Here is a 9530-nt window from a genome sequence, read left to right as displayed (position 1 = left end):
AAAACCCATAATCATCCCTGGTGCGGCTGGGGTGCTCCCCCATTTCTGTTATTGAGAGACTACAATTCCCATCTGCTGGAACAAAAATGACTACAAAACCCATCATCATCCCTGCTACGGCTGGGGTGATCCCCTTTTCTGTTATCAAGAAAGACTACAATTCCCATCTGCTGGAAGAAAAATGACTACAAAACCCATCATCATCCCTGGTACGGCTGGGGTGCTCCCCCATTGCTGTTATCAAGAGAGACTACAATTCCCATCCGCCGGAACAAAAATGACTACAAAACCCATCATCATCCCTGGTACGGCTGGGGTGTTCCCCCATTGCTGTTATCAAGAGAGACTACAATTCCCATCTGCTGGAACAAAAATGACTACAAAACCCATCATCCGTGCTGCGGCTGGGGTACTCCCCCATTTCTGTTACCAAGAGAGACTACAATTCCCATCTGCTGGAACAAAAATGACTACAAAACCCATCATCCGTGCTGCTCCATTTCTGTTATCAAGAGAGACTACAATTCCCATCTGCTGGAAGAAAAATGACTACAAAACCCATCATCCGTGCTGCTCCATTTCTGTTATCAAGAGAGACTACAATTCCCATCTGCTGGAACAAAAATGACTACAAAACCCATCATCATCCGTGCTGCGGCTGGGGTACTCCCCCATTTCTGTTACCAAGAGAGACTACAATTCCCATCAGCTGGAACAAAAATGACTACAAAACCCATCATCCGTGCTGCTCCATTTCTGTTATCAAGAGAGACTACAATTCCCATCTGCTGGAAGAAAAATGACTACAAAACCCATTATCATCCGTGCTGCGGCTGGGGTACTCCCCCATTTCTGTTATCAAGAGAGACTACAATTCCCATCTGCTGGAAAAAAATGACTACAAAACCCATCATCATCCCTGGTGCGCCTGGGGTACTCCCCCATTTCTGTTATTAAGAGAGACTACAATTCCCATCTGCTGGAAGAAAAATGACTACAAAACCCATCATCATCCCTGGTGCGCCTGGGGTGCTCCCCCATTTCTGTTATCAAGAGAGACTACAATTCCCATCTGCTGGAAGAAAAATGACTACAAAACCCATCATCATCCCTGGTGCGCCTGGGGTACTCCCCCATTTCTGTTATCAAGAGAGACTACAATTCCCATCCGTCGGAAGAAAAATGACTACAAAACCCATCATCATCCGTGCTGCGGCTGGGGTACTCCCCCATTTCTGTTACCAAGAGAGACTACAATTCCCATCTGGAACAAAAATGACTACAAAACCCATCATCATCCGTGCTGCGGCTGGGGTGCTTCCCCATTTCTGTTACCAAGAAAGACTACAATTCCCATCCGCCCTGCCTTTGTGGGTTTTTTTTTTTGTGTGTGGGTGTGCGTATGACTACACTTCCCATCATCCCCTCGTTCTCCCCTCAGGTCGGCCGGACTACAGTTCCCATCGTCCCCCGCTGCCGAGGCGGGCCACCGCCTCTTTCCCCCCATCCCGCCTGCAGGGGGCGCCTGTCGGGAAGGCCGCCAACCGCCGACTCGCGTGGGAGGGGAGGGTAAGGATGTGAAGCCCCGCCTCTCCCTTTCCGGACCAATCCGGAGCGCCCTCCTCTTCCCCCTCCCCTTTTTGTTTTTGTGTGTGTATGTGTGTTTTTATATATATATTTGAAAGGTCCCACCCCCTTCGAAACGGGCTTCTCCATCCCGGGCCCCCGATTGGCCACGGCTGCTCGGCCCGTAAGGGAGGGGTGGGGAAGGAGGTCACGAGGCGGCTCCTCCCCCTCCTCCTCCCTCCTTCCCTCCCCCGCCTCCTTGGCGCCCCGCCCCCTCGTCCTAGGGACGGGCGGACGGGCGCGAGAGGAGGCACGCGCCGGCCGGCCCCGTCCAATGAGGAGGCGCCTTACTGGCAGGTGGAGCGGGCCTGTCTGGGGGGCGGTTGCTGGGTGTCTCTCTGGTTGTGTGTGAGGAGGGGAGAGGAGGCGGCGGAGAGGGAGAAAAGCCGGAGGAGGAGGAGGAGGAGGCGGCGGCGAGAGGGAAAGGGGGCCAGGAATTAAAAAAAAAAAAAAGCCGGGGGAGAAGACGAAGGAAGAGGCGGGAGAGAAAGAGAGAATAAAAACCCGAAGGAGAGAAATTGCCGGCTGCCCCCCCCTTTCCTTTCACGCCCCCCCTCCTCAAGTGTGTGGGTCCTTCGCCCCCCTCGGCCTGGTGGGCCATCGCGCCTCAAGCAGGAGCAGGCCTGTCTGGGGGCGGTTGCTGGGTGTCTCTCTGGTTGTGTGTGAGGAGGGAGAGGAGGCGGCGGAGAGGAGAAAAGCCGGAGGAGGAGGAGGAGGAGGCGGCGAGAGGAAAGGGGCCAGGAATTAAAAAAGCCGGGGAGAAGACGGAGGAAGAGGCGGGAGAGAAAGAGAGAATAAAAACCGGAAGGAGAGAAGTGCCCGGCCGCCCCCCCCTTTCCTTTCACGCCCCCCCCCCCCCAAGTGTGTGGGTCCTTCGCCCCCCTCGGCCTGGTGGGCCATCGCGCCTCAAGCAGGAGCAGGCCCGAGAGAGGAGGGGCCCCCTCCTTTCCCCTCAGCCCTGGCCCCCTCCTTTCAAGTCATTGAGCACGTGACCTCCTCCCGCCGCAGCCTCGCCCCTCCCATCCCCTCCTCCTCCAAAGACCCCCTCCATTAACATGCAAGGGAAGACCCACTTCCTAAGCATCTCCCCAGCCAGCTGCAGCAGCCCCCATCTCTCTCTCTCTCCTCCCCATTGATCCCCCCTTCCTGTCTGGGAGGGGCCTTTGGAGCCCTTATAGCCAATCCAAGACCTCCCTCCTCCATCAAATTTTCAGGGTACCCATTTTGCCCCCACCCACCCATCTCCAGCCACCCATTGGGCCCACCTGCTCTTTTCCTTGTCCCCCACCTCCTGTTGTTGTTGTTTTTTTATCTTAATTGGGATCTCTTGGCCCCCCCCCACATCCCACGCGCCCCTCCCCCACCCCAGAGACAACCCTACTGATGGTGTGAATCCGGAGGAGAAGGTAAGTCATTTAAAAAAAGAAAAGATTGGGGGGGAGGCATTTGGCTTGATGGCTTTTGTTTAAAAGGCTCCTCTTTTTAATGTAGGGAAGGATGAGAAAAGGGGGGGGGCTGGTTTTTATTTGTGTGCACAGAGAGGCCCTTGTTATCCTTTAGCGCTGATTTATACATTAAAAAAAAAAAGGTGTATGAAACTAAACGTTTTTCCGTCTTCGAAATGTCATAGAGAGAGGCGGTGCAGCTGGAACCCTACTACAGATTTTTTAGATTTGGAGGTGTTTTTTTGTCTCCCCTTCTTGCTCCCCCCACCTCCCCACAGCCTCTGTAGGACTTCTGTTTCCCTCTCTATTAAAGAATCAAGAGATTTCTTTCAAAATGGGAATCCATGCAGATGAACAGGGGGAAAAAGAGGTTGATGCTGCTATGGGTTTCCCCTTCCACCAAAAGGTTTACATTTTGCCAAAGGTGACTGTTACGGTTTGAGTGCATCTTTGGAAGAGAGAGACCTCAAAAAAAATAATACTTGTCTTAAGTAAAAGTATGGGGCATTTCTGAAGTTATTTTCTTTCTCCTTTCCCTTTTTTTAAAAATAGTTAACAATCCTGTTTAATAATCCTGAGTGGTGGAAGAAAAAAAAAACAACTGGCCAGGGAAGGGTTTAACCTGTGCCCTATTTGGAAATTGTCTGCATGTACAAAGCTCTGGTTGCATTAAGAGAAATATGTTTTATCGTGGTGAAGATGTTTTTATTTTTATTTTTTAAAAACAAGAACGTAATCTCTTATGTCTTGTATCATTGCATGCCTGTTAAATTTATGTATCCGAATTGCATTGCTCCTGTCTTCATTGGCTTCCTCTTTTTAAAGATACCCTTTTTTTGGGGGGGGGGAAGAGGTCAGTAAAAGTGCAATGTTTCAGCTTCTAAAAAGTTGGCTGTAAAAAAAAAAAAAAAAAAGTGATTCATCCATTCATTGAAGCTTGTGGTTGAGTTTATTTTTGCAGCTTGCTTTTGGTTTTAATTTTACTGACTGGCTTAGCCTGCGAACAGCTATATCCCTTGACATTATATAACGATGGCAACTTTACAAAGTGTTTTGGCTCTATTTCTGATCTGTTTTGCTGGTGCCAGAATTATTTTCGACATGATATAAATATTGAGCTTCTGTTTTTAAAAATGTATGTCAGGACTTCGCATGCTTTTTTTTTTTTATATATACCTCTAATAATAACAAATAAAGCAAACCGACCTTGAAATGAGCTGTGTACCATAACAAGAAATATTTTGTTCAGCTAGTGTGAATGTGACTGAATTGTAGGATTACAGTCTAATGCTTACCTGTGCTGCTAACACTTAATTTCAGCTGCTAAGGCAGGTGCTAAATATATTTCATTTCGTTCATTCTGATGCGTTTGATGTGCTTTTGTATTCTTAAACTGTGCATGCAAAATGTGTTACTGTATTTTTAAACTGTTTTTTCACAAATACAAGGTGCTAGAAGGATGGGGAGGGAGTTTTTAATATATGATTTTTGTTTGTTTGTTTTGTGTCTAAAGTTTGTCTGATAAATTATTTGCAATACATTTTTTGTATTGATGTTCTGATTTGGGAGAGCTGCCATGCTAAATTTGTTGATTGCTGAGGAGTGGGGGGGGGAAATAGAGACACCCCTTGTCATGCTTAGGGTGGAGATCTTATTGTTTGTTCACTCATAATTGGCCCATACTTGTCCTGCTCTACCCCTTGGCTTTTTACATAGCTCAAAACAATTATTCAGGTGAGAGGTATGGTGGGGGGGGTGGAATCACAAAACGCTGTTCCTTTTTTTCCCCATAGATCTGACTACTTTTCCTCTTTCAAAGTGTGACTTTATTTCGGACGTAAGAGTGTACAGGTAACCCTCGGCTTACGACCACAATTGAGTCCAAAATTTTCCATTGCTAAGCAAGACAGTTGTTAAGTGACTTTTGCTCCAGTTTATGACCTTTCTTGCCTCAGTTGTTAAGTGAATCATTTGGCAAATCTGGCTTCCCCTCCCCCCACTGACTTTTCTTGTCAACAACCGGGGCGGGAAGTGATCACGTGGCCCCAGGACAGTGCAACTGTCTGAAATACAGGCCCGTGGCCAAGCACCTGAGTTTTGATCACCTGTCCACGGGGATGCTGCCGTGATTTTTGTAAGGGTGAAAAACAGTCACTTTTGTCAGTGCTGTTGTAACTTCGAACGGTCGCTAAGCGAACGGTTATAAGTGGAGGAGCTCCCTGTAGTAACTTTTACACTTCCAGAGATGAAGTACCGTCTCTCCACCCTAGCTTTACAGCCCTGAATATTTTTATTTTGATAAGGGATGGTAAGCTACGTGTGAGTAGGCAGCAATATAAATTTTCTAAATAAATAAAAATAAATAGCTGTTTTGCAGAATATAGCCAAGGTGTGTCTCTGAGGCTAGGTAGCGGAGAAGGTGCTCTGTTAGTAAACCATTCCTCCCCCACCCCCAAAACTGGGATTCTCAGACATTCTAGATTAACTAACTTGCCTGGAGAGACGCTGGGACTTTGTAGGACAATAGATTGGTAGGTTATGTGCACAGCCTTGCTTTAGATGAACGGATAATCGGGTCAGACTATCAGGCAATATCCTGTTTTGGCCAGTGTGAGGTGGAGATTGGCACCCGCTGAAATCGATTGCTCTATTTTTGTGTCGCCTGCTTTAACTTTGCCAGGGGCTCCCTCTTTCCCACGAGGGCTTATCTAGTCCCCTTTTATGGGTGAAGAAGGGAGAATGAGGGACTCAAGGATGACTTTTCAACGAGCATTCTTGGTGGAACTGGGAACCTGTAAATTCCAAAGCCACATTTTATAATTCCGTAGTCACACAATCTTTGCATTCCCTTGAAGTTAATGGTTTCCTATAATTTTCCAAACTTGTACTCTGCTTCTCCTTCCTGGTAAGACAATGCTCTGCAAGTCCTGGTATGGTTAGCATATCTGATGTTGTCAGGATTAGTGTGCAGATTTAGGGAATGTGTAATGCTTGCTGTGTTCACATGATGACGCTAACCCTATTAAGTTAGGTTAAGTAAGTAAAACAAGATCTCCATGGCTGGGGCTCCGATCTCTTTAATTTTGGTTTCTGATATCTAGTCTAAAACATTTACCGAGAACAGAGTTTTCAGTTTTATGCGGTCTTCTAGCATGATGGTCTGTGAATGCATGATAAACTGTGGGGACCTTGGTGCCTTGGGGACCTTGGAGCTTGCAGTTGTTTCATTACCAAACTAGGTAACATCATCAGTCGTATAAGGCAGTGGGAGAGGGGGTAAGGAAGAGGAGGATTGTGGGGTCCTTGGTGCTCTCTGAGCTTGGTGGTTTGCTTGCAGACGTTTCATTACCAAACTAGGTAACCTCATCAGGGTGCCGATGATGTTACTAGTTTGGTAATGACATCTGCAAGCACCAAGACCCCCACTGTTTAACCTTGAGCCGCAGATATTCTCACGATAAACTTGTTAGGCAAGAATACCCTGTACTCAGAGCCTTTGAAGTTATGTTGCTGTTCAATATTCCTGAGTGAGTATTCTTGGTTAAGAAAATATAAGAAGTACCCTGCTGGGACGGATTAAAACCCTTAACTAGCTTGCATACCTGGGAACAGGGAGTTCCTTCCCGTTACATCTGGAGGCCACCATACAGAACTTACGTTAAGTAGTTCCTCAGGATATATAGGCTGTGTGGCCTGAAGGGCTCTGCTTTCTGTTACAACTTTCCAGGATGAAAATGTCTGTTTTTCTCCTTAGCTTTTGTGACTCCTTATGTTTCCTTATCTTCCAAGCATTCCTGGCTTCTCTTCAAATACCATGTGTGTAGCCTTTGGCAACGTATGACAAATATTAACTTTATCTCCTTCTAATGAAATTCCATCTACGCTTTGCTGGTAGCCAGATTCCTCTGGCTTTCAAGTTCATAACCCATTTTTTGTTTCTAATGTTGCACCTCCCTCTCTCTCTCTCCTTCTTCATGGCTTGTTTGTTGGTTAGGCTGTATTTTGTAGGGCTTGCTCCTGTAACGTGCTGTCCAAACAGTAGAGCAGGAGAGAATTATATTGGGCTGTGTGTACAGATGTGTTTGAGTTTTCCCTGGGATTTGTGTTCTGACTGGTGGGGGTGTAATAGCAACAAAGATGATTAGGGGACTGGAGGCCAAAACATATGAAGAACGGTTGCAGGAACTGGGTAGGTCTAGTTTAATGAAAAGAAGGACTAGGGGTGATATGATAGCAGTCTTCCAATATCTCAGGGGCTGCCCCAAAGAAGAGGGAATCAAGCTATTCTCCAAAGCACCTGAGGACAGGAACAAGAAGCAATGGGTGGAATTTATTTATTTTTATTTTTATTTTAGGGGGAAAAAAGGTGGGGGGTCACCAGGAGGCCCTCAGTAACCTGCTGGGTGAAATATTGGGTTAGAAATCAGAGTCACCATGGCCAGAAACTTCTGCTCGGTGGCTGGAAAAACAACAACTGGGAAGCATCTCTTGACATTCAGAGGTGATGTGAAATGAAAATAAATCTTGAGTTTTAAATGATCCTGAATGGAAAAAACAGCAGGGGAAGGAGACACATTTCACTCGTGCAACCCAAACTGACCTGGACTCTGTTCAGCTAATTCATCTTGTTCACAAAGTATAAATTAGTCTCATCTCATTACGTATGCATAGACCCATTTATGATAATGGGAGCTATTTTGGGGAGATGGCGTGGTGTTACTTTGACTTCCTTCAGTCAGATTCCAAATGGGGAAATATAGCATCTAATTGCTTGAGGCTGCCTTAAGACTGCCTGGCCAAAGAAAGAAATTATTCTGATTTTATTTTTATTTTTTATTTGGCAACAGAAATGTTTCAGGGTGTTGAAAACTGATGCCTATTGAAAACGGGCAAGATTTGGGACACATCTGGGGTGGGCACTGGGGGGCAGTGGTAAAATCCTCCGCGGTTTGCCACCAGTTCGCTGTCTGCGCATGTGCGGTGCATGCCAAACGTGCTGTGTGCAGTGCGCACCAAGCGCATGCTGTATATGCGCATGCACAGTGTGCACCAAATGCAAGCTGCACACACATGCGCAGTATGCAACAAATGCACACTGCGCACTGCGCGCCAAACACACGTTTCGTGCAAAAAAAGGACGCTTAACAAGCTAAGTAGAACAACGAGGGGAAGAGGGCAGGATTTCCTGCTTTCTAGCAAATATAAATTGTGTGGCATAGCTGATCGTCGGAAATACTGGTTCGGACCAACCGGTAGCTTTTTTTTTTACTACCGGTTCACCGAACCGGTAGCTTTTATCACTACCAGTTCACCTGAACCGGTAGCATTTCACCACAGGGTTGGGTGGGGGGATTATTCAAGATCCACATTTATTTTGAAGCAAGAATGGGAAGGCAGAAAGTCTTCCTTTGCTTTCGGAGCCCATGAATTTGGAATAAGGCCTTTTTTCCCCACATGTTTTATTGTGTTGTGAGTTAAACAGAGTTCATAGGTCGGTGTATATTCTCCCCTTATTAGAGAGATTGCCAAGGGAGGACTGGCAATTTTTATGTAGCCTTTCTCCTCCAGGACTCAAGAAAAAAAATTGCTTACAGAATTATAGCTATCAACTTCTTCCAATTTTGTGGAGATATCTCTTAACAATTTTTGGAAAATTATATTGACTCACATGCTTATTGGCTCTCCACTTGTAAACTAGGGAGTCACCCTAACTGTTTAAGAACGTGTATTTTCTTAACAGGGATGTTATTATCCACTATTAATGTCAGTACTATTTTTTTAATCAATTGTAAACGGTGATGTCTATGGCTGGCCTATGACCGTAATAAAATTATATTCTGTGATTGTTCCTGGATTCTTGGCTCTGATTGTTTGCCGAGATGTCGGACTTGCAAAAAAAAAAAAAAAAAAGACTCAAAAGTCCAGAACAAAGCTGGAATACAGGAAGTCCTCAGTTTAACAGTGACAACTGGGACCAGAATTCCTGTTGTTAAGCGAGGTTAAATGAGTCGCAGCCGATTTTATGACCTTTATTTGCAATGGTGGTTAAGCGAATCTCTTCAGTTTGTTAAGTGATTCACATGGCTGCTGAGCGAATCCGGCTTCCACAACCCCCTTTAATGGCTTGTTGGGAGCTGGCTGGAAACGGTGATTGAATGATCCCTGGGACGCTGCCCACCTTCATAAATATATATGCCAGTTGCTAAGCGGTTGAATTTTGATCTCTTGATCATGGGGTTGCTAAAGTGGCTGTAAGTGCGAGGACCAAGTCATAAGTCGCTTCCCCCCCCCCCCCCCCGTGCTGTCGTGAGTTCGACTGGTCGCTATCTGAACGGTTTTAAGTCTAGGACTCCCTTCAATTGCTTCCTTTTCAGATTGAAGTTCTGAAGATCTCACTCTGGAGCTTGAGGCACCCGTGCCACAAATCGGAAAGATCCTGGCTGTGGATAATGGGGTTTG

At 46.2% G+C, this 9530-nt stretch overlaps 1 protein-coding gene across 1 annotated transcript in view; it reads left to right on the top strand.

Annotated features, from left to right (window-relative positions):
- Positions 1-2925: 2925 nt before the first annotated feature.
- RERE (arginine-glutamic acid dipeptide repeats) overlaps positions 2926-9530 on the top strand; it is a 282778-nt gene continuing 276173 nt past the window's right edge. The window contains exon 1 of the mRNA XM_058160874.1: positions 2926-3032. The gene's annotated coding sequence lies outside the window, so the exon portion shown is untranslated. The remainder of the gene's footprint in view (positions 3033-9530) is intronic.

Source organism: Ahaetulla prasina, chromosome 18 (genome assembly GCF_028640845.1).
Source record: "Ahaetulla prasina isolate Xishuangbanna chromosome 18, ASM2864084v1, whole genome shotgun sequence".
NCBI classification, from domain to species: Eukaryota; Metazoa; Chordata; class Lepidosauria; order Squamata; family Colubridae; genus Ahaetulla; species Ahaetulla prasina.
Note: the sequence above shows the minus strand (reverse complement) of the source record. Positions and strands in the feature narration are given on the sequence as shown.